Raw genomic sequence first — 25,562 nt, forward strand, 5'->3', positions numbered from 1 at the left:
AAATTTTAAAATATAAAGCATGTGCTCTAATAATTACCTAGTTAACAAAAACCTCCAGAAGACTTATTCGTACAACTTACTTTATAGTTTTTTATAAATTGCTTTGAAATCCAGTAATGAAAAACTATGTGAAAACAAAATATTCCTGCATTTATAAACCACCCACTTTACAAAGCCTTAAGTAGGACAGAAGTGTTAAGCCACTGTTGAAGATTTACAATAGCTTAGCAACTAATGGGAGCTGATGACATCTGATGACTATTCAACAGTCATTGTGTGACATTTGCTTGGGGCTGCGTGTAGCCCAAATTTGGTCAGCATTCCCACTACCAAAATTGCTTCCGTGGAGAGATGGTCACTGTGGTCTCTTCAGTACCGGACCAGCTTTATGTTGTCAACTTACACAGCATGAGCGGACTGAGGTCCTAAATGAACTTGGACAAAAAGCTCAGGAAACTCAACAAAGAGAAATGCAGGTGGTCAAAGAAGCTTCTGTATCTGGGCAGGATTAACTCCAGTTCAACAGGACATGGGGTCAACTGCCTAGAAAGCAATTTGGTGGAAGAGGTGCTGGGGTCCTGGTAAACAACTGGGTGTCCACTAAGTGTCCCTGTGACAAAGAAGGGCAACTGTGTCCAGGGCTGTGTCACCAAGAGTGTAGCAACTGGGTCACAGAAGAGAACCTTGTCCTTTACTCGCAGTGGTAAGAACCCATCTGCAGTGCTGGGTTTAGTTGGAGCTCTCTGGTGTAAGACAGGTGCTGATGCACCAGAGTCCAGGGGAGGCCACCAAGATGGTCAAGGATGGAGCACAGGACATGTGAGGAGATGCTGAGAGAGATGTTTGTGTTCAGCCTGAAGACGAGAAGGCAAAGGGGAATCTTACCGCTGTCTACAACAGCCCGATGGGAGGCTGTAAAGAAGATGGAGCCATACTCTTTGCAGACGTGCCCAGGGACAGGGTGAGGGACAAGAAGCAAAAGTTTCTACAAGTGAAATTCCAGTTAGATACAGGGAAAAAAAATCACTGGGCAGGTCATCAAACACTTGACCAGGGCATGAAGAGGCTGTGGGATCTCCATCCTTGAAGATATTTATCTATTGATTGGACAAAACCCTGTGCAACCCAGTTGGTCCTGGTTCAAGCTGGGAGTGGACCTCAAGAGGTTCCTTCCTACCTAAATTATTTTGTATTTATGTGATTCTGCCTGGATTGTTGTGGATTTCACTAAAATTAAAAAAAAAAAAAATAAATCATGAAACACTTGTCAAGGAGCTAAGAAACACAGCTCTATTCCCAACTCTGACAGCGACTTGCTGTGCAACCTTTACTAAACCACGTAACCTTGGGAAGAATAGGTTTGTCATATGTGAGGTCAATGGGGATCTGTTGGTTGAGAGTGGAAAAGGGAGTGACGGGAGGCAGGGGTTGGTTCAGGAGAACCCTCATACTCCAAGGACAGCAGAATAAGAAGGGTGTGCAGTGCTTCCGCTACACAGTCTAGTCCCAGCCCTCCAGTTGAGGGACACCACACCTCTGAGGTATCAGAGAGAGAGACTTCAGCTCAGAAATCTAATAGAATTGCAATATTTTAATGTTCCTGCAGGATTTTTTTATTACTACATGAAAGATTCAATCATGGAAGTGATTTATACAACGCTGTCACACACCCCCTTATCCTCAGTGGTTTCCCAGTCAACTCCCAGCACCAACAGCACTAACTCAGAGTGCTATTAATAGTTCTGGCTGTAACAACACAGTTAACAGTGTGTTAGTGATTTGAATATTGCTACTCACAATAGCCCAGCCGAGAATAAACACTATACGTATTTTGCCACAAGAAACAATCCCCGTCCTAGTGACCTTGAAATCTGGATTGGACTGACAAAGAATGGAAAAAATATTATTCATATTATTAAATATTATACCTCAGAAATTTACTTCCAGAAGCACTGCTCGACCATATCAAACCCAGAAAATCTGAAAAGTTATAAAGTATACACAGTTTTCCTAAAAAGCCTTTGTACAAGATCATCCTGAACCGTTGTAGCAAACTTTCTTAATCTGTTGGGGTTCTCACTAGTCTAAAGAAAGCTATGCCAGGGAATAGCGAGAAAATTCCATCCCACCTGAGTATCTTGTGTCATAGAACGTGTAGTGAGAAAGAAAATAATCAAGTAGTCTCCTCCTCTCCCCAGATAAGCAAACAAAAGAAAGGTAAAATCTTGGATACGCAGCTCATCTGTCACTCAGTTGTATTCATCTGTGTTTGCCACATTGTTCCGGGGTTAATTCATTATTTGTTGTTCCACCTCACTGATAGGCTGTGATTTTTAACACGGAAAATGATCTCTGAAAGAGTGGGAATGTGAAGATTGCTCTATGCTCTGGCAAGCATAAACTGCTCAGTAGTTTGTGCACCTGGAATGCATTCTTTTTCTCATGAATTTTACAGAGCGGATAGCACCAGTGGAACTTGATTTCAGGCATCAGAAGCTGAAAAATAAAGAGATTAGGGTTGCTGGGGGTGAACAACAGTCACTTTACCAACATGCCAGTTACAAAAGGAGGAAAAAAATGATAACACACAAGGACAACTTATGTGGTGTCCTTGAAAAGAGACACAATGTTATTAGTTGGTGTCTGCTTTAGCAACCTTTACCCTGGAAATACAAAAAACAGAGAAAAACAGAGCCTGTAAATGGCCACACTGCCCTAGGGATATATGCACATCTGTGGAATTTGATGGGAGTCACATATACTGTACTTGAGGTACCATTCAGCTTCTTCCTACAAACACAAAACTTCTACTGAAGTTAAAATTAATTCACACTGCTGGGGTAAAAGGGCATAGTACACCTAGCTGCAATGTTCCTATGGTTTGGGGAATGAAAACACAGGCAATCTGCAAAAACAAGCCCAATATTATGTACCAGCTGGGAGAGGGAACAAATATGCTGTAAAGGAAACCCAGATCTGCAGATGTGGAACTCTGGCTGAAGTCAGCTGAGCTCATTTTTATTAACTTGAATGACCATTTAAATGTGGATCTGTATACATGGTCAAATAGCTGTAAATGAACATGAAGACTTAAAGGTGTATAGAAAAGCTTTAGAGGAAAAAAAAAAAACAAACAACAAAACAAACTTCAGAACTTAAGTGAGCTGTTCAGTTTGTTTGGTTGTGATATTGGGCTGTAACTTTGGCATCAAATTTGCTTCCCAGCGTTGTGCACCTTTCTGACAAAGCCCCACAGTTCCAACCCTTCAGCACTCACATGCTCTGACTGAGCAGCACATACTGTCTGTGCTGGAAATAAAGTGATTCCTGTGCTTGACATTATGTGCATATGTACCTTGGTCAATCATAACTGCAGATGGCTAATTTGCATTGAAACCCAGATGTTGTTTTGTTAGGGGAAAAGAATCTGAGTTGTTTTCTTGCGTAGGCCTCGTCAATGCAAATTGCTCACTTCATCGTACCTGGGGGACCTTTCTCATTAATGTGTGAAGTAGGGAAGACAAGACGGATTTTCACATCCCTAATAGTTGTATCAAAATGCTAAACTTTGCACTTAGGAAATATGTGATTTTCCTGAAAAATTAACGAGGATGTTCTCCTAGTCTTTGAAAATTAAGGAATCTTTTCTCTGATTTCAGTGCATGGAAACTGAACTCTCATTCTTCACTGTCAAAAGAGGAGGTGCATTGTGATCTCTATGTATTCGCTTATGCAATAGCACATTCTGATTAAGAAAAAATACTGTTGAAACAAGAAAGGTTTTATATAAAGGTTATAGCTTAAGTATCTGCAGTGGTTACATCAGAACTGTAAAACCTTGCCTGTGTGTCACAAAGCCCACACTGCTACCAGTGATGTCCCACTTGCTTGACTGGTAGAAACAGATTAACCAGTATGTCCCTTTGTCCTATTCAAAATTTGAAGTTATTAGTGTTACTGTGATAACCCAGCACCATGGATGGCCAGAGGTTCGTTAATGGCATTCTTGTAATTTCAGAGGAGCATTAGCCCAGCCCACAGGTTTGCTTTGATGATCAGTTATCTGTATTGTAGTGTACATATACATATACAAACACACATATACATACTCTATGCGTGTGTGTGTATATACACATAGCTTGTATATTGTTTGTATCCATGAGGAAAGTGCTAAGGGATGCCTTGGGTGCAGGAAGATGCCACCAACCTTCTTCTGAAGGGCAGGAAGCAGACAGGTAGTGGAGGAGGGAGGCTGGAGTGTTGTGAAGGTGTGATGCTGCCCTCCTCATCCTCACCCACTCATCACATCAGGGTCCATTCAGCTGGGAGTCCAAAGTGGGTCTTGATGAGGTTCTTTCACCCATTTGATATGTTTAAATGGACATCACAGAATCCCAGAATGTGAGGGGTTGGAAGGGCCCTGGAAAGCTCATCCAGTGCAATCCCCCCATGGAGCAGGAACACCCAGATGAGGTTACACAGGAAGGTGTCCAGGCGGGTTGGAATGTCTGCACAGAAGGAGACTCCACAATCCCCCTGGGCAGCCTGGGCCAGGCTCTGCCACCCTCACCGGGAACAAGTTTCTTCTCACCTTTAAGTGGAACCTCTTGTGTTCCAGTTTGCACCCATTGCCCCTTGTCCTGTCACTGGTTGTCACCAGAAGAGCCTGGCTCCATCCTCCTGACACTCCCCCTTTCCATATTGATCCCCATGAATGAGTCCCCCCTCAGTCTCCTTTTGTCCAGCTCCAGAGCCCCAGCTCCCTCAGCCTTTCCTCACACGGGAGATGCTCCACTCCCTTCAGCATCTTAAGGACCATGCACATGCTGGACTCATCCTGCTGTAGATGAGGTTCTTAAGGACATGATTTAGAGGTGGACTTCACAGTGTTAGCAGTTGGACTCGATGATCTTAAAGCTCTTTTCCAACCAAAGCGATTCTGTAATTCTTCCCAGGGACCTGGCCCAGGGGGTTGGTGTGAGTGCTGAGGGGACGAGCAGGCCCAAACGCCTCCCTGCTGCTCAGGGCAGCCTCACCAGCAGCGGCCGAGGAATCGAGCACCATTGCGAAGCGTTCCCGGGAGCCGAGCGCCAAAGCCCGGGGACACAAAACCGAGCCACGACCCGAACGGAGGCGAAACCCGCCCCGGTCAGCAGAGGCCCCTCAGGCCGCTCTGAGCATGCGTGGCGCTGGCGCGGGGCACGCCGGGACTTGTAGTCACCGCGCCTGAGGGCGCCGAGTGACTCGGCGCACGCGCAGATCCCGCCCGACTTTGTAAAGTCGCTGCCTCAGGTTGGGCCGGGACCGGCTGCCATCTTGGCCGAGGGACGGAGCAGCCGCCGCGCCGCCGTGCCCGGTGAGGGGAGCGGGGGTCCGCGCCGCGGGCGGGGCAGAAAGGGGGAAGCGGAGGCGGCGGGAGCGGTGGGAACGGGACCCTGCGGGGCGGTGGGGCGCGGCACGGCGGCCTCGCCGCTCTCAGCTCCCGGCGGCCGTGGCACAGCGGCGGGGGCGCGGGGACCCCGGCGGGCGTAGGCCTGGCTTCGGGAGGGGTTCTTGCCCTCGCTGAGGGAGTCCTCCGCGCCGCGCTGCCTCCCCGGGCGGGGCAGCCCTTGGGCCAGTGGCCCGGCTGGGGGGCAGCATCGCGCCTTTCCCGGGGACGGGGCGGCGGTCCCGGGACCCCAGCGCTCCCCTGCGAGGGCTGCCCGCCCCCGCCGCCCCTTCTCCGGCTGTGCCGACCCGCGCTGCCGAGCCCTTTCCCCGCTCCGCCTGGAGGGGACACCTGCCCGGAGTCCGGGCTGGGGACCCCGTTGTCCCCAGCTCTGTATCGCTCGCTCCGGTTGTCCCCAGCGGTTCTGGCTTCCCCTCCCCGGGCGGCCCCGCCATCCTTTCCAGGCTCCTCGTCGCCGGGATTAGCCTCTAAACCTCCTTCCTCTTGGGGCCTTGGGGATTCGCTTTGCTTTCCGGCAGGCGTTCCGTGGCACGGCACCTCGTGTTTGGCCCCCGCGTCCCCCCCGCCCGGGGGCTCCTTCAGGGCCGGCTGCGGGTTCGCTGCCTTCGGCTTGTCAGGGGACAGCCGTGCCTGGGAGTCCTGTTTCCTAGCGATAAAGCACGGCTCTAGCTGGAGGTTTATACTCAGCTGTGTTCCCTCTTGTAAACACGGCAGAATGGCAGCTGGTGCCACCGCTTTATTTTGGAAACATGGACAAGTTTTAGCTGTTAACCCTCCCGCTTCCAGTTAGGTTTGTCTTTGACCTTGTGTGGCAATAGTATCCAGATAAAAGCAGAAGAGAGTGTTGGAGGGTGCATTCATCTAATTGGTTATGATAGCCAAGAATTCAGCTTGTTTGCATAGCTCTAATTTGTCATGTTAATTGGCAAAAGAACTTCAGATCTATGTGTGATGCGGAGAGAAGGACGGTGTGGCATTTGGGTTATCTGTTGTCATTTATGTAGCATCCTTTACACTTGACGTTTCAGAAAATATCCCCAGCAAAACCTGTCTTTATAGCTTAATTAGAATTGAAAAGATGAGAAACCAGGGTGTTTTAGGACTACTTTTCCAAATATATTATTGCTTGCTTTAGTGAGTTTCTCATTGTTTTGTTTGGTCTCTGCTACTCTTCCACTCATCCTTTTCAAGGAGAAAAGGAGAGAAATCCAGACTGATATTTGCAAGGAGGCAGTCTCTTTCAAGAGAATCACAGTATATCCAGCTATTGCTTGCTTTTATTTACCTGAAAAGGCATAGGTGTTCACGAATGAAACATGAACTGCAAGCTGTCTTCAATTCTGAGGATCTGAATGCTTAAAAAAATCTGTTTTGAAAAAGCACATTTAAATTATTTTCTCTTTTCTTGCAGCAAAAGTCCAAAGCAGTTCTAATTTAATTACAGTTACGTTGCTCTTTGCTACAGCCATTTCAATCTGAACTTGGTCTAGTGTGCATTCTTAGTTGTGGTTTGGCTGACAGTCTCCGTTGCTGCACTGAATGTGTTCACCTCCGAGTGATCATCGGAATAATATGTAGCATTCTGATCCAAAGTGAATTTTCTTGCCTTTAAAACAAAGAACTAATATAGTACATGTGAAAGGTGATGTTGCAGTGGAAAATAACTGAGACTTCTGAGTGCTAGCTTTGAAAGCTTCTTACAGATTAAACAGTTATTTTGGGGTTTAAGAGAGATTGAGAGAAGATTATTTATATCAATTTATTAGTTAAGCAGCATCACCTTGTTGTCTTCCCTCAATTTTCTCTCCCTTTGTAAAGTTCTGTTTCTTCTGTGCTAAACCAGACCTGAAATATGTTTGTTTCAAAGTTTCAGAATGGTTTGGTTAACTACAGAATAAATGAATGAATAGGAAGACAGGTAGTAAAGTAGCATGATGTTTCTCTTCTAGAGTTTAAATTGCTAAATTTTTTCTAAGAAAGTTTGCCTTAGGGCAGCTTGAAAAATATGTTTCATGAGAGATTTACAAAATAAATTATTTTTCTTTTCTTTTACAGCACATGAAGTAGATAGGTCACTTCTCAACAGCATTATCAGTATCCTCTGATGATAGCATCTAAATAAACGTCTTTTGTAAATTTAAGCTGTCTAGACAAAGTGGTAAAAGTGTTGGGCCATTGTGAAGTGCTTTTCATGTTGCAGCAAAACCAATTAGATTCTTACTTTAAATCAGGATAAAGAGTCGATAGGGCTAGAGCAGAAGAAAAACCCCTTGCAAATGGTAATGGTGAAGCTTCTGGGAGCGCAGTCACTGATGCTGCTTATTTTTAAGCTTTTCTGTTAGGCTGTCCAGTTAACGTTTGTGTAATGGTCTAATTTTTGTCAGGCTGCTGTATTTATATGTAATTGAAGGAACTGCTTTGTGTCCTCACACCTCAGGAAAGCGAATATGTGTGCATAACCTAGAGGAGGGTATTTGCCTCCGTTGCTCACTGCAGCCGAGCTCTGCCCAGCTGTAGAAGCACTTTGAAGTGTGCGCTCGCCTCAGAAGATGAAGTAGACAAGCCATGATTATAGTCTAGCTTGGGAGTATTCTGTTTTTCTAGAGATTTTCTTTTTACTCTCTCATAAATTGAGTATTTTTTCAAGGTTTTAGGCAATCCTTCTTGGGCTTGGTTTGATTGTTAGCTGAGCTAAGGCTGTGTCCACATTTTGGAGAGGGCAAGGTGGTTTTTCTTCTCTCTCATCTGAAGAATAGAGCAATAAGGACTTGAGTGTTTCCTGTCAGTGACTGACATTCAGGTTTTACTGTAGTACAGAGTTGCTGCAGTTGAACCATTGATCTTTTCCTAGATAAGAATTGCAAATTAAACTTAATAGAAATGGAAGTATTGTAACAAACTGGGAAAGAGCATTTTAAAGAAATCAAGGCCCTGTTTCATATGACCAGCTCTTAAGTTATGCCTGGAATTTCTACTTTTACTATACTGGGGCACAGAACAAACTTCCTGGTAAAACATCAAGGGCTGGTTGTTTTTTTTCCCCCCTCTGAGGAAACATGATACTAGATCTTGTTACACTGGTTATTCAAATAATTTTTCTAAAACTTGGCAGTATGTTCCTATGCTGTTCTTTCTTTAAGAAAAGTTTTATTACAGTCCTTTCATTTAGAAACTGATAATGCCTGCCTTCCACCCACCTGCCTGAGCTATTCTAAACTGCTGGTAGGAGAGGCCCATTGTTTCAGTCATGAACAGAACTACTTACCTGTTTGCATTTAGATCATTGATTTTCAATTTCGGAGCTTAGGCTCAAATGGTATTGTTGTTGAGCAAGAAAAGGCCTATTCTTTTCAGGTAGGTTGTTGAAGTTTTATTGTATGGAACTCGGTTTCTGATCAAGAAGTGAAAGTTCGGTGACGTACCTTTTACCTGCAATGTGCAGATCTCGGGTTTTGGATTGGGTAGGTCATGATAGGGAAGCTGGTGCTTTGAAGAAGTGTGTGTTACTATCAGCCTCTATAAAATCTTTATGCTGTTTTCTGTTCTATATATATGTCTAGCTTTTTGTCAAGGGTAGCCTTTACACATACTTCTTCTCTTTGTATTAGCTAGACACCTGGTAATTCTTTTGAAGTTTAATATTAAGGAAAAGAAAGATCCATTAAGGTTTAAAGCTATGTTGAATAGAAAAAGACATAGTAAAGACAGGTTTATAATCTGGTTCTGATTTATTCATTAATTCATCCAATGGGAAGCCACTGGCAGTGAAATACCCTTCAATAATATAAAGTTTGTTAGTGGGACTATGTTCATTACTTAAAAATAAAACGGGCTCTTTGATTCCTTCAGTTTCACATGATCCTGATGGAATTTTTGCCTGTGCGAATCATGTGTAAGTGGTTACTGCACTTTTTAGCATTTGCCTTGTCCAGCACAGTGAAAAAAACTGAGGAAGACTAGATGCTGAAGCAACTCAAAGAATTAATTTACTATCAGCAAGTTTGCTGGTGACACCAAGCTGGGAGGAGTGGCTGACACTGGAAGCTGTGCTGCCATCAGAGACCTGGACAGGCTGGAGAGCTGGGCGGGGAAAAATTTAATGAAATAGAACAAGGGGAAGTGTAGAGTCTTGAATCTGGGCAGGAAAACCCCAGGTTCCAGTGTAAGTTGGGGAATAACCTATTAGAGAGCAGCGTAGGGGAAAGGGACCTGGGGGTCCTGGGGACAGTAGGATGAGCATGAGCCAGCACTGGGCCCTTGTGGCCAGGAAGGCCAGTGGTACCTGGGGTGGGTTAAAAGGGGGTGGTCAGTAGGTCAGAGAGGTTCTCCTGCCCCTCTACTCTGGAGAGAGTCCAGTGCACGGCAACAAAGATGCTGAAGGGAGTGGAGCATTTCCCTTATGAGGAAAGGCTGAGGGAGCTGGGGCTCTGGAGCTGGAGAAGAGGAGACTGAGGGGTGACCTCATTAACGTTTACAGATATATAAAGGGTGAGTAATGGGGGGTAATGGGTTCAAACTGGAACACAAAAGGTTCCACTTAAATTTGAGAAGAAACTTCTTCTCAGTAAGGGTGACAGAACACTGGAACAAGCTGCCCGGGGAGGTTGTGGAGTCTCCTACTCTGCAGACATTCCAACCTGCCTGGACACCTTCCTGTGTAACCTCATCTGGGTGTTCCTGCTCCATGGGGGGATTGCATTGGATGAGCTTTTGAGGTCCTCTCCAATCCCTGACATTCTGGGATTTTGTGGGTCTGTAATTTTTAACATGTGTCACTATCCATCCCATCGAGTATCCATCCCCAGTGCCTGCTCCTGTCCTCAGTGCTAGCTGTCTTTTAATCATATATTAATAATCATTACTCTTGCTTGACAGTTGGAGTGGTCAGATATCCAAGTTTTTATTTCTTCACTGCTGCTTTTGTAAACCTTTGAATGGATTAAGACCTGTTGTTCCAAATTCTGCGTTAATACTTTTCTTATACCTTAAGTTTTGCTCTGCCATGAATTCCATTTATTTGCAATCAGCTACATGGAGTGAGTTCATTCGTTACAAGGATTCCTCAACTTTAAAGATTTTTTTATACTTGTCAGAGCCTGAATTAATTCACTTTTGTATCACTCTGATTGATTTATCTTCACAGGACTTGCCTCTACAAATGTGTGTATGCCTTATGTCTTTATGTATGTGTATATTTCCTACTGCTGTAAATATTATTTCAGAGACTAGTTAAAAATGTGACAATTAATATATAAAAATGCTCATAAGGCGATAATGTGTTGAATCTAATCTTTAACCAGGCTTGCTTAGTTCTGTGAGAGTGATGAGCTGCATATTTTCACTACATTTTACCTGAGCACACTTTCCTATCTGTTCAAGTTAAGAGCTCTTGGGGTGGTCCTGCACGTGAAGGGCACTTCCCTCTATAAAGGAAGTGAGAAAAAAGAAAGTACAGGAGCTTAGAAGATGAAAAGTAAGTGCGACACTGACTTGTTTTTTGTTTAAGGATAGCAAGGCTGCTTCTCTTCTTAAATGTGTGCAGTTCATCCACTGCAAGTGTTGTCATCAACGATGCAGTCTTCAAAGCAGCTTCTTATTCTAGCTGCTTGAAGGGGAATAATGTATATAATAATAACAACAAGGAGGAGGGAAGGTGTAAGAAAACAGTCTGGCCACCTCACTCTACATTTAGAAAGTTTCTATAGCTATCCAAACTACATACCTGTCACTTGTGTTTTCAGGGATTTTTTTACATTGCGTTGCTTACCAAATACTGGCCATGTGTAACATTTCTAATTCCATTTAAAAGTGTTTGTGACCTAAAGATACAGAGGAAAACTTATAACCAGTGGGCAATACTTGATAACTGGCATACTCCATTTTGTGCTTGTTAAATTGAATTTACCAGTAAGACACTAGAATATCTTGTTTGTCTTTTGCAAATGTGGCATGTGCTATATATTTGAATGATCCATTTGCAGAGCAGTGCTACCTTTGTTAAACATTGTCCTGAACCAGATCTAGTTTGGGTCAATGAATAAGCTATCACAAGCCAGCTGTGTTCTCATTGCTCTTCTTTTTGTGCACCTGTTGAATCAGTGTTTTTAACCCCTCTTCTGAAATCTGATTTGAGCAAGTGGATTTGTTCAGTGTGGAAACCTGTTGACATTGCTGGTGGTTTATTTAAGTATTCTCAATGGTTTAAAGGTTTTAAATGTAGTCCTGTGAGGTGTGGCATCCTTTTTTTTTTTTCAGTTCCTTTCCAGCACTCATCAGGACCTCGGAACTACAAGACTTTTATGGCATTAGTGATAATTTGAGTTATTAAAGCAAAAGATAACATTTAAGAAAAGTCTTGCTTTCATCTGGGATGTGAATGTCTGAACAAAATCGTACTATTCTGATGGTGACAGTAGAAATGAAAATGCTTTCAGGCTGATGTGAAACTTAGAACTTGTGAACTGCACATTGGAGTGGAGAAGATACCAGCAAAATGAAATTCCAGGTTAAGGGCGGATGATGTGGGAGTTATGCGGGGAGGGTCTTTGCAGACAGTAATGATAGGGAAAGGATCTATTATGAGAGAAAGCCTGTGCCACTGCTGCGATTTCTTTGCTTTTTGGAATTTCACTTCCTATTTTTAAAATAGTATACTCTGTACTTTGTATTTTATATTTCTGCTTTCATGACTTATAATTGAACACAGGGTCTGGTGCATTACAAACTAAGTAAAAGTGTCTGAACAGAATGTAGAACAACAATTGTCAGAACTCCTCACATGACTTAGACCTGGGATTTGCATCTGGAAGAATGCTGATTAGGAGGGCCATTACACAGCATCATAACCCTGTGGGCCTATACTTTTGCTCCAGTATGCAGGTACCTTTTTGGTTTGCCAAATAATGCATGGACAGGTAAGCTGTGAAGAGTGGTGTGTGTTGACACTGAATTACACTCCTTGTACAGAATACTTTGCCAAGGCATGCAAAGTATGTCTATTTTATTTAAAAAAAATGAAATTTTTTGCAGTTATCAGGGGCCCTAGGTTTTGTTTGTTTCCCCTGAAGATTTACTGAATTTGAACAGGTCATTGAGTGTCAAATTAGCACTGGGGTGGGCACAAAGAGCAGGAGGAGCTGTGTGACTGGGGGGAGCGGGAAGGGGCAGGTGGGACCACTTGTTCAGTATCAGCAAAGCTGTCCGAGCAGAACCCACCACGTGCGCTCCCCGATAGCTGCAACAGCCGAGTTGCTGTCACTCCTATTGTACTGTTACCTCTGGCTCACTGTCTAGTTTTAGCTTAGGAAACAGTTCTCAGCTTCTTCACAGACCTGTGGGCTTTAAGTTGTATCCCTGAAGTATGGAGATCCCCTTGAAATGGAAGGATGCAGTTAGTGTTCGTTGTTAACAGATAATGATGTTCTTTTTTAAAATGTGAAATTGTCAGGTCTTCACACAGAAGAGCTAGGATGTGAAGACTGGAACTTTCATTCAAGGTTTTTAGCACTAGAGCCGGCAGTCTTTGGTAACTCAAGATTTCAGAAGTGAATTCTACTTTATCTTCTGATAAAGGACAAAAGGGTTTTAGGGCAGCCCCATGAAAAACAAGTCAAATGGAATTGCTGGGAATATTGAAATAGTGGTGCAGTTCTAAGCCATCTATTTCCTGTAGTTTCTGGTTCATTTTTCAGAGAGGCATGAGCTGGAACGTAGCAAGCGGTCACATTTTACATGGTTGGGCTGGTCGTGTTGTCCCCTCCTGGCTATGCTTTTGTGTTGCCATCTGGTCACTTGCAAAAGATTCCGAGGAAGCAGGTGATGGGCTTCTGTTGCAGTTAGAAAGCATGAAGGTGATTCCTCTGGAAATCAAGATTTTGCTTGCAGCAGTTTGCAGTTTAAAAAAAGCCAGTGAACCATAGTAGGCTTTCAGATACCTCAGGTTTTTTTTTTCTAATTTTTATTTCCGTTACATCTTTTGGATTTGTGTGCTTGACTTTAGTAATGCATAATTTAGGTTGGAAAGATGCAACCTTTATTTCTGGCTGGCATTGAATTTAGCACACAGGAAAATTGTTTCCTTTTTTGTAAATCCTAGATGTCCAGTTTTATTTGTAATGTTTAAGGGTACTCAGAGCAGCAATTTGTTTTCTTTATGGGACAATGCATGTGTAGTCATAGCTTGGTGACTAGTTAACTGCGAGAATTTCAGTGCATTGGCTGCAGTAGTTCCTGATCTTACAGCTGAGCCAAAGCTACTCCAGAGGAACTGTCTCGTATGCCATCACATTTGCTAAAGCAATTTCAAGCAGCAAATGACAAAGAACTTTCTTTGTCAAGAGATTTTAAATAATCAGCAAATGTCAGGTCTGTGGTTATCACTGGTAGTAGCGAATGATTCATCATTTCTTTGATGAGCCTTGCCAGGCTGAATTGCAGATTTGGTTTATTGCTCAGGTACCTATGGTGACAATCTGTTAGCAAGATAGTTTTTGTCAGGCGATACCATTTGCGGGCAAATTTTTCCTGCTACCTCCATGGCCCTTTTAATCTGTGTTCTTGGGAGCAGAGGAATGAAGGTGTATCTGGGGCTCTCTTCATTGTGATAACCCAGAGTGAGGTACCTTTGTACAGGTCTGAACCTTCACGAGTGCACCTGAACACTTAACACAAACTGTGTTGTGTGCTCTGCAGATCTGTATGGAACATACTAAAGAATCCGGTTTAGGTTAATGTAGATGCCAGCTTCATTATGCTTTTGAAAAATGTATCTTTGTGAAGATTTGAGTCTTCCAGGTGACAGGATCTGGTTTTAGTTCTGGGTTTATAGAATGCTAGTAAACAATGGCCTTCCAAAAGGCTTCTTTAAAACAATCATAATAGTGGGTGAGGTTGTCACTCTTGGTAATGTATACAGGTAATAGCGTAATTTAATGGTCAAGCTTTCTGTTTCTGTTCCGTTCCCCATAGACTTAAAAACTTTATGTAGGTTTGTTTGAATAAGGGTGTGTGTGAACCATTGGTAATGAAACGTAGCGCTGGGAATGGAATGGGGAAGTATGCTGAAGCAAGCGTTGAGCTGTAAAAAAGAGATTATGAAATCATCTGTAGCTGCTGTCCTCTGTTAATAGCTGAATATATAACTGCTTTGAAAGTGACTTGTTTAAAAGCTGCAAGGTGGATGGTGAAATAGCAGGTGGTGACCTTTTATTTTGTATTACTGGGAGAGTTTATAATCCAGATATTGTTTCTCATTGCTTCAAAAGCAGTGCCTTTGAAATACATTTAAAAATACCTGTAATACAAAAACATTAGTTTCCTTCTGATGCCAAATCACAAAATAACCAGTCAAATTAGTTAAAGCTCAAGTGGTTCTCCAACATGTCTACTAATACAGTCTATTATCTCGTTTGCCATGAGCATCAAATTAAGTTCTGCACTTGCTGAAAGTTGCTCATTGAGGGTAGTGATTTCTGCCTTTTTGATTGGAAAATAACATGAAACTGTAATCTGATGCTGTGTGAGTGTTTCTCTAATAATGAGGTAGTGGAGTTAAATGTGTGCACTGGGAAGTGTGAAATGATTGAAAGTTAGTGCATATGTTTAAACCATAAGGCTAAAGTAGTAGCACAGCATATTGATGTTATCTGTTTATGTCATTGGGATTTTGGGCAGCATCTTTTTTGTTTGGTTTTAGTATAAGTGAAACTCCATTGCTATTCTTTCCCACTGAGGTTTGGATTAATTTATAGAGATACTTACAAGCATCTATACAAAGGAGACACCTTTAGAAACTGTTAAGAGGATCAACATCCTTTAAGTGGCACTCCAGCCCAAATTTGTCACACATGGGATATTTTTAATGTAAAACAAGAGCAATTAGTTTGGTTGAAAGTACTGCAGAGGTTGGGACAGAAGCTTTATAGATGTGTGGGAGAGATACAGAGCAACATATGGATAACCTTCCAGATTTGTTTTGGGAAGTTATCACCATATGAGGTAAAATGAAGGAAATTCTTAAAGGTATGAGCAGTTGAACACCTGCCAATAGCAAAGTAAAATGTCTTTTGAGTGAACAAAGTATCAACCACCATATTCAATGATTACCCCATCTCTGACATTATGTAAATAATGAAGGGATACCACAGGTTCCAAGGCAGTGATATGTGAATGTTTATGAGGTTTCTTATCAGGGCAAAAGAAAATGAAAATAAACTCAGAAAGCAGCGTGCATAAGAAGTGTACAATAGCATTTTTTCTGTTGGGACAGTTGAACTTGGCCTTGATTTTTGCACGTTTTTAGGTTTCACGTTACCTGACTGTCATTAATTGGTATTTATAGACTTGGACATTTTGTAGAAGATAGACTCAATGCTGTATTGCTTTGTTCTTTATAATAGAGAACAGCAGTAAGGTAAACAGAAGTAGTTTTTAGAAGTGAGAAAAAATAACCTTGTGTAGGCTTGTGCGTTTAATTTTAATATAGGACTTGGGAAAAGCTGAAGAAATTGAAGTAGATGATACTCAAGATGAAGATTACTGAACCTGAAGAAGGTGCGTGCTGGCTTATGCAGTCTGTGCCTTTCTGTTCAAACTAGTAAAACTTGAGCTGTAACCAGTAACTGAGCACTGAAAGGGAACCTCAGTTTGGGCAGAAAGAAACAAAACCAAACCAACCAACCAACCAAAACACAAACTATGTAACCAACTTGCTAGATGTCTTTTAGAAGAGGAATCTGCTCCAGGAAAGAGACCTAGAGAGAACAAGCAGAAAGAACAGGACATGTATGACAGGAATTATTAAGTTTGTTTTATGGAAGTCGAAGCACAGAATAATTGAGGTTAGAATGGACTTCTGGACATCGTCTGGTCCAAACCCATCTGCTTAAAGCAAGGCCAATTAGAGCAGTCAGTACATCTTGGGTCGGGTTTGGAGAATCTCTGAGGGTGGCAATGTAACCTCTTTTGGCAAACTGTTCAGCCACCTCACAGTAAAATAAATAACTAAATGCCCTGTTTTTAAGTGGAATTTCCTGTATTTGTGCCCCACTGCCTGTTGTCCCATCACTGAGCACTGCTGGGGAGAGTCTGCCTTCATATTTTTTAACCCTTTCTATCCCCTTCAGGTATTTCTACACACTTAGAAGATCCTCCTGAACATTCTCTTTTCCCGGCTTAACAATTCTAGCTCTCTCAGCCTCTCCCCATATGTCATGTTCCAATCACTTTATCATCTCCCTTTGCTGGTGTTGCTCTTGATTTGGGGAGTGCAGAACTAGACCCACTAGCACACCAGCTGTGGTCTCAGTGGTGCTGAGTAGAGGGGAAGAACCACCTTCCTCATCCTGCTAATGATGGTTTTCCCAGGGCAGCCAAGGATGTTGGAGACCCTGTTTTTTACTGCAAGCAAGCATTGCTAGTTTGTGTTCAACAGGACCCATGTTTTCCGAAAGTTGTTTTCTGTCCAGCAGCCCCCCAGCCTTTACTGGTACATGTGTTTATTCCTCCCTAGGTGCAGAACTTTGCATTTCCCTTTGTGGAACTTTTTGATCAGCATATTTACTGAAAGTGAGCTTGGTCTCATTGTCCAGGTCATAAATGAAGAAGTTCAACAGTGTTGGCCAAGTATGTACCCCTGGGGTGCAGCCCTAATGACTGGCCTCTCACTGGGCTGCGGCCTGCTGATCATAGCCCTTTGAGCCAGGTTTTCAGCCCACCCCACAGCCCTCTGTCTGGCCCACATTTCATCATCTTGTCTATGAGGAGATGGTGTTTGTTTGGGGTTTTTTTAGTACTTGGGGTTGCCAAGAGTCGCTCAAAGGAGTTCCGTGACCTTTTCACTTTTACATGGCACAGTAGGGGCGTCACTGAGCTGAAACATGATTTCAGAGATCTATCAGAAATGTTAATTTTGATGAATGGTTTTCTCTAGTGCATAGAGTGAATGGGAAAAGAAACTTCCATTTTTCAGCATCTCTGTAGATTAATACTTCTTGAAATTTATCCTCCTTGTAAAAAGAAACATTTGGATTTACACATATGGTGGTACTCAGTTACCCGTCTTCCTTCCACATGAAACAAGTAGTTATGTTGTCCAGCTCATTTCTTAGACCTCTGAAACACAATCTGCTACCCTGTTTGTAAACACATATACTTTGTGCTTTATAACAGAGCTTTCTTTCTTTACCTACAGCATTGATCAACAAAACAGATCTATCGCAGTGATGGAGACTGGGAAACTTTGGGGTTTCCTTTTTAGATATTTATAAAGGAAAATGTTCGGTGAAACAATCTCCCCTGAAACTGTCAAAACAGAGTAAAAGGTAGAAGTCTTGCAACAAAGTGACTTGGCATACTCTTGCATGAAAATACCTGTATCCACATTTACAGAATTAAAGAGAGAGAATAGAAGTCATACAAAAGAATGAGCTTGAGTCAGTGGCCATAATTTAGACCTGTGGAGATTTCTATATGGCCGGAATGCGTATGAGAGAGGAACGGGTGAAGGGGAAACGGTGTGCATCTGAGTTGGTGTTTTCATTTGGACGGGCGCTTTGCTTTGGGAATGAATCCCCCGATCGTTCTCACAGACTGCACTCTGATTTGGCTTGTGGAATGAGCTCAGATCAAAGAAGCTGAATTGCTTTTAGATGAAACTAAACTGGAAGCTGCGGTCTGACTGGTGTGGGGCTGCGGGATCAGGGGAGAGCTGTTCCAAAATAAAACTCCAGAAACACGTACAATGCTGCTATTGGGTCTACAGACCTGTCTTGCTTCCTGGCTCCATTTCTATCGCATTGCACTGTGTGCTGATCCAGATATAGGATAGCAAGGTACAGTGAATTCGAAGACCGTCATAGCTGGAAAAAGGCTGTTGGCATTCTAAAATACGCCATAATGAAGAAGAGCCATGTTAATTTGTGTTTTACCTGACTATTTCTACTAACTTCTGTTAAAATTGCAGAAAGATGGCTAAAAAGGAGATGATTTGAAATACCTCTTCCAGGCAACCATCAGTTAATATATTGCAAGTAAGAAGATTGCTTAAAGGGGAAATATTTTGGCTCTGAGTGATCACATTAAGATTTTTTCCTTGCCCTAATTAAAAATTAATTGAATAGCATGAATAAGTAGCTTGTGGATTTGTGTGACCATCTCTTCTCACTACTGTGTCACGTAGCTAAAACTGTGATAACCAGACACCTCCAGATAAATTCTTTCCTTCCCCTTCCCATAGCAACAGGCAGGAAGAGTCTTTGGGTAGAGTTCTTCAGATTTCTTTTTCATGCTTTCATGGCAAGGTCCAAAATAACCTGTTGCCAGCACCAATATTAATATTTGACTGAGATTCTCAAGACTGGGATTTTTGCTTTGTAGGAACCTCTTAGCCCCAGAGCCAGCTGGAGAGTAAACGTAGCTGTGGGGCTAAATGAGATTTTATAGGGCAGACAGAACAAAAAGTATTGCTGCTTTTGATAATTCTGTGTTTTGTGACTATCTTGGGCTTCTCCTCAAAGCTTCTTTGTTGTCATTTGTGATAAAACTTGGGAAGTCTTGAGAAATGGGATCTCTGAATTACGAAACAAAAGCATGTATTTCTACAGTTGGTATGCAGTCTTAGGTGAACTGGAAGCAAGGCTGCATGTTGTAGAATATTGTGTTTATGAAAGAGCTGCAATTCAAAGCACAAATGCTTTTGGACACTTGGTGAGGTTAGTGCGCGGTTTCACAGTGACTGCTCGAACTGTCTGGCCACACTATCTGCTTTTCCCTTGAGAAAATTCTCTTCCAAGGTTACCAGTGGCGAATGTTATGGATACTTTCTAGGTGCTTTCTTTCTAGAAACCTGGAAATATAAAGATGTTGTTTTTTCAAAGTGGAATATGAAAGGGCTTTTTGCCTCTTAGGGCTTTTTCAATACATATCTGTATGCTTTGTCTCTCCTTTCTGAGGAAGGCTCTCCCTGAAGTTACAACACGGGTTATTTTTTAACCTGCATTTCCACAGAGCTCCATAGAGGACATGGTTCACAGTGCAAGGAAGTGGAAGAATGAAGGAGGGAAGCTGTAATTAATTTCTACAATTTTTGAGAGTTCTAACTATTGGAACTTGATGCATTTTCTGAGAGATCTGTAATAACAGTCTAACAGTCCTAATAACAGGAACTCCATAAGGTCAGAGGAACTTTGGTACTTGGAGGTGCTAAAAGGATGTTTCCCTGTGAAAGAAGAACGTGGCTCATTCTGAGAAGGTGTTTCACTATGTAGTCAGTCACTCCCAGGTCTGGAACCTCTTCAGGGTAGCAACACTCGGATCATAATACTGTCAGCTGGCAGGTTTCAGATTGTGAGTTTAATTTGTTTGGTGGGAGCTGAATTTCCTTTAAACCATCCTAAAAGAAATGGGCTGGCACCGAAACGTGACGGTCAGAGCACAGCAGTGTGATGGCTCAGCCCTGGCCGCCCACCACGCTGCTCCCTTCTCCGCAGGAGGGGCAAGAAAACTCTCTCACATTTTCTGACACAGCTGTTACACAGCGTTTTTTACCTTTTGTTAAATAGGTTATCACAGACACTACCAGCGTTGCTGATGGGCTCAGCTATGGCCAGCGCTGGGTCCGTACTGGAGCCAGCTCTGTTCAGCATGGACACAGCCCCTGGTCTCTTCTCACAGGGTAAATCCAATACAAGAGCCTACTATGGAGACAGGTTTGGGGCTAAATTTGTTTAGTTGTCTTTGATAATGTCCTTGTTTTGTTAAACAAGTTTCTCTTTTAGTGAATTTGCCTGTCAGCTAAAGCTTCATGTTAGCTGTGTTTTCCTGGAGAACCAGATACATGTTTTGGTAAACATAGCAATGGAATGTGAGGTTATTGATAAGCATGGATGGACATCTCGCGAGAGGGGCAACGAGAAACTGGTGACCAAGGAACTGACCAACTGTGTATAACATCCCATTCACGTGAATACTTCATATAAAAGTGGGAGATCACGAGGATCTCATCCCTTTTTCCCTTTTGCTTATGGCGACATTAGGAGAGGGTCTTGCTAGTGGTCCGGGCGAACTGAGGCCAGTGACAGACTGAATCCAGCTCCGGTTGGCTGTAAATTCCAGTCCAGGACTTCAGGTGCCAGCTCTGCAGTTGCTGGGACTTTCAAGATTGGTTTTGTATATTTTGTATTATTTTCTCTATTCTTATTAGTAGCATTAGTAAAACATTTTTAATGTTTCCAACTCTCTTCTCTCTGTCCTTCGTTCCCTCCTGATCGCCTGTGCTGAGTGGGAAGGGGGGAGAAGGAGGGTCCAAAAGGGGAAGGAGGAGGGAAGAGGGGAGGTTAATAATACATCTGCCAGGGTTTTATTGACACCCCGCAATCTAAACCCTCGACAGATAAATAAAGTAAAAATGTTCTGTACTCACACTTTGAGGGGTTTGTTACTCCATGAGGAAAAGGCAATCACCAGTGATTTAAAAATCATGCCCTGTAGGGCAAGCTTCCAGAAGACAAGGGCCTAGGAGAATCATTTTGCCCAATTGATAGAAGAGCACGAACCCCTATAAACAAACTTTGCGAGTGTATTGTCAGCCCATGATAAACCCTGGGTACTTTCAGCCATAGAATATCTAGTTTCTTGAACAAAAAGCAATTTGTCTTGCTTAGCGAGTAGCAAGGTTCTTCTTGGCTTCCTGTCCACAGATTGTAACGTTGTTCAGGTCGTTCCCTTCCACTGGAAAATTCTCCTGAAGCCTCATCACAGGAGTATTAAGGTGAAACGTAGTTGTGAATCAATACAGTACAGTGTTGGAACTATATTATTATAGAAGATTTTTTAAAAATAGTTTCAAAGGCCAAAATGAATTTCTAAAAGCAGTGGTTTGTAAAATGCAGGAGTTAATTCAGTTAATGTCCAGTTAATACCAGTAAATCCAGCGGTTTAAAAATCTGTTTAAGTTTGTTGTAGTTACAGCAATGCCGGTTTCACTGTCTTCTCTGTCTTCCTAATACCGGTTTGGTTCTCTCTACTGAGGGTTAGCATGCCAGGTTTAATATATATGTTTTCCAACAGTGGTATTTCAGAACCAGCCATTTAAAGTGTTCCTCTATTTCTAAGATTACAGCAGTGAACCAGTTTTAGCTTAGTGGTTTGCATATATGAATTGTTGTCCTCTTTGCAATGGATTGTACCATGAGAAGGAAATGGCTGAAATAAAAATAGACTATCTCTTTGTTTTCACAAATGGTTTTAATTATCTCGCGCAGCTCTCTGCAGTGCCTTTTTTTGCCAGGCTTTTTGGAGTCAAGCAAAAGGCATATGATGTTCATGTACCCATGTACACTTTGATCTCTTTTTTTCCCCCCTCTTTGAACATTTCTTACAAGTTGGTAAAAGCGAACATGCTTTCAGTTAGGTAGGAGATTCATTGGCAAGTTACCTGAGTTGTGGCCAAGCCTGTTTTGTCCCTTTTGTCCTGCCTGCCACAGTTTTGGTGTGAGAACAGCTTGTGGTTGGGGAATTACTGATGTACGACTGAAAGGGGAAAAATAAAATCAATTTGCATGATTTCTTTTCTTTGCATTTTGTATATTGCAGCACTATTTATTTACACATCTTTTTTCCAGTTCTTTTATTGAGCAGCAAATGCTATAGGTATGTAGAAAAAAGTCATATGAGATATTTCTGCTGAGGCGCGAGTTGGACAAGCAGCCTGCTTGGTGCGGAGAAATGCTAATGAGTGAATTCTCTGTAATTTTGATGTCTTGGGTTTGAGAAGTCTGAAGACAGACTTTAATTTGGGTTGCAAGCAGAGTTGGAAGCATTTTTCTCTGCAGGTGGAAGCTGATGGACCAGTTTTTCTAATCTGCGCAGTCTGCATAGGGAACACTGGTGATCCCTGGTGCTGAGGTAAAAGTTCCGGTGTGAATATCACTGAGTGTCTGGCCACAACGTTTCCAGAGCTATTCCGTCTTTCCTTGGGCAATCTTTTTGTTTTGATACTCAGGTTAAATGTTTATTTTGGCTCTTCTGACTTAGAAATTTTGGATTTAGAAGATTTTTCCCATGTTCAGTTCTCTTTTGAAGTGTTAGATACTTAGGAAAAACAAGGAATCAGCACTGAGGATTAGTGTTGCATAAATAATTGTCTGAGTGTTTTTAGGAAAAGTCTTTAGGGCTGTTCGTCTGGAGTTCATTAGTCTTTGCTACTGTAATTTTCAATCTGTTAATGACACAGGATAGAGCCCTCTTGTGATCCCGTTGCATTATATCAATATGGTGTCAAGCTAATTATCATTCATATAATAAAACTCAGTGTGAGACTTTACAGAAAAGAAATGTATTGTTTACTTTTAAAGCCTCAAATTAATTTTACAGATTCATACTCATTCTCTCATGCACTTCATTTAGTCTTTCCCTCACACTCCTGTGCTCAGAAGCACCAGCGTGTTTTTGTGTGTCGAGGTTGTGTAGCCAGTGTCTCTTATGTGCACCATGGGGGATAGAACTAATGGTAACTGTCACTACTTATCATGTTCCCATTTCCTTTTGCTGACAACAAACTACTTTACAGATGGATGTTTTATGTCCTTTGGGAGTCAAAAGTTCTACGCTAGGCCTTTGCTTTGGAATCTGACTTACTTCAATCTCCATAAGTCTTAAATGAAGGCTAATGAGCTAACACTGCACTGCGGTGTTATCAGGGTGGAGGCATCTTGGTCTTGCCACAAACACTGAGTTTTATTGCTGCAACAAGTGTCCTTTGTAATCAATAAAAGCCATTCTTCTGTCCTTTCTTTTCCTGTATTTTCTCATTTATACACACACAATTTCACTCATTTTTTTTAATACCAATCTGAACATCTCCATTACAATTCTCTACCAGGTATGTTTACTTGTAGCAGTAAGACATCCAGAAGAAAGATTCGGGATGGTAGTTAGAATAGATTCAGATGATCTCACTCATAAAATATATGTAGATTTAAATCTGTTGATTTAAAGATGTGTTTTCTGGCTCTGTAGAAATTATAATTTGTAAGCAGATATAATGAGAAAGTGGTTCCTGTGTTGGGCCAAAAGTACAATGGATCATATATTGTATACATGAATTAGATAGGACAAAATGGAAAACATCCATTCTTAAGGGAGCATGACAGATGAAGTTTCTGTTTCAATGTCAAGGATTTCTCATTAGCAAGTCCGTAGTACGGAAAGGCCAGAAGTTGGGCAGCTCTTCTCCTGTGTTTCATGGTTTATATCTTGCTTTTCCATCCTTGCAGCCTCTGAAGGTCGCGTCACTTGGGTTGCTGCCCAAACTGATTAAATTGTATTTCCCACAAATATATTTTTAGCTAGTATATTGAATTGGCTCGAGTGTTGTCTTTGAGCCTCCATCTCACTTGTTCTTAGCAGAACAGCTGCCTGTACGAGAGCTTTGTCAGTGGCTGAACGGAGTGGCACGCACAGGGCAGCAGGGAGGTGTGTGTCTGTCTGTCTGTCCTGCTGAGCGGGTGTCCACACTGGGAGTGCAGGTATCAATAGCACTGCAGATACAACAACTGCTCAGGAACTCAGCCTCCAGCCTGGTGTTGGACCCACTATGTGTTGTATTTTGCATTTGTTCAGAAAAAAACAATTCAGGTGTCTGGATTTTAAATTCTAACAGATCTATTGTGGCAGAGAATAGTTCATTTTACTGCACTTTCAGTAAATAGGTGTAGTGCTGCTCACACACAGTAATGGCCAAGGGAGCCAAGCTGCATTCTGCTGCTAAACCCCTCTCTGTTTGTATTCCTTATATAAATAACCTTTAAGGCAAACCTCGTAATTGCTTCCCTTCCCAACGTGTACTCAACACCCTTGTAATCTGTTCTTTCTTTCCTGGTTGATTACTCAGCAGTTTCTTTCTTTCTGTAGGTCCTCTTACTTGTTTGGACTAGACCAACCATGTCCTTAAAACTTATTTAGGGGAAAAAAAACCCTATAAAAATGTCAAACAGTACAAACTGCTCTTTTTACTTAAAGATAAAACTTGGACAGTTAAAGTAACTACAGATTTGCTAAACAAGTAAGTTACCAAAGGAGCTGTCTCTGCCTGGGGTACTGAGTAATTGTATCTTAACAGTTAAAAGAAAATAGCTTTTCCACACTAAACATGCCTTCAGTTAAAAAGAGGCTTCAGTGTTTTGTGCGAAGGAGAACAAGCATTTGTATTTAATTTCTCACACCCAAAAAAGTGCAGTATTAATGTAAACAAGTGACTTTGAACTTTCTCTGAAATATGTAGCCTAATTTCTTATTAATTGGCTGTAACTCACATACGTGTTAATTAGAAAATTAACTATTGCGAAGAGGACATGCTACATCTTGTGTGCAGGTTTTTAAACAAAACATGGTGTATTTTACAATTCCCGAGTTACACAGTGAGATTCTCAAAACCATTGTTAAAATTACTAGGTAGGTTAAAGCAAGATTTTAATGATGCATTTTTTTATTTCCACTGTTGAAACAGCAGATACACTGTGGATTAATACACCTGTGAAGAGCAGTTCAGCCTGTTCTTCAAACTACTAAACCTAAGACTTAGAGCAGCCAACAGTGTGCAATTATTTCAGTATTTTTGTAAATTATAAAGAGCATGTGCCAACATATTTTCAAAGCTATGTATGTATAATATGCAATCGCAGGGTTTCATTCTGACTTAGTTGTGTCTTCTGTTCTGTTGGATAAATATGAAGCACAATGACCTTCTTTAAGTCAGTTCTTCAACAGCTGAATCCCATCACTGAATAAAGTCACTGTAAGTTGAATCGGTGTGACACTCTAAAGATCCCTCAAGCCTTTGAGAGCATTTTTCTTCTATGTATACTCCCTGATTTTGCAGGGTAAGAAGCTCCTTCCCACCTCTTCCTCACGGTTCTTTAACCAAGAAGCTCCGAGAGCTGCTTTTCTCCACGCTCCTTCTCATGATTTGTTACAAGAAAGATAAATGAAGATCCTCCCTGGAGATGGAATTCAAAGAACTGAATCCCGGCAGGATGTGTGGATTTATTGGTGTATTATTTTAAGCAATGTTTGTTCAAACCTGCCTCGGGTGCAAACAATAGCTTATACAATGATG

At 42.0% G+C, this 25,562-nt stretch overlaps 1 protein-coding gene across 1 annotated transcript in view; it reads left to right on the forward strand.

Moving 5' to 3' along the window:
• Positions 1-5,222: 5,222 nt before the first annotated feature.
• Positions 5,223-25,562, forward strand: part of ITCH (itchy E3 ubiquitin protein ligase) — a 59,847-nt gene continuing 39,507 nt past the window's right edge. The window contains exon 1 of the mRNA XM_065032584.1: positions 5,223-5,356. The gene's annotated coding sequence lies outside the window, so the exon portion shown is untranslated. The remainder of the gene's footprint in view (positions 5,357-25,562) is intronic.

The sequence above is a fragment of the Columba livia genome, chromosome 16 (genome assembly GCF_036013475.1).
Source record: "Columba livia isolate bColLiv1 breed racing homer chromosome 16, bColLiv1.pat.W.v2, whole genome shotgun sequence".
NCBI classification, from domain to species: domain Eukaryota; kingdom Metazoa; phylum Chordata; class Aves; order Columbiformes; family Columbidae; genus Columba; species Columba livia.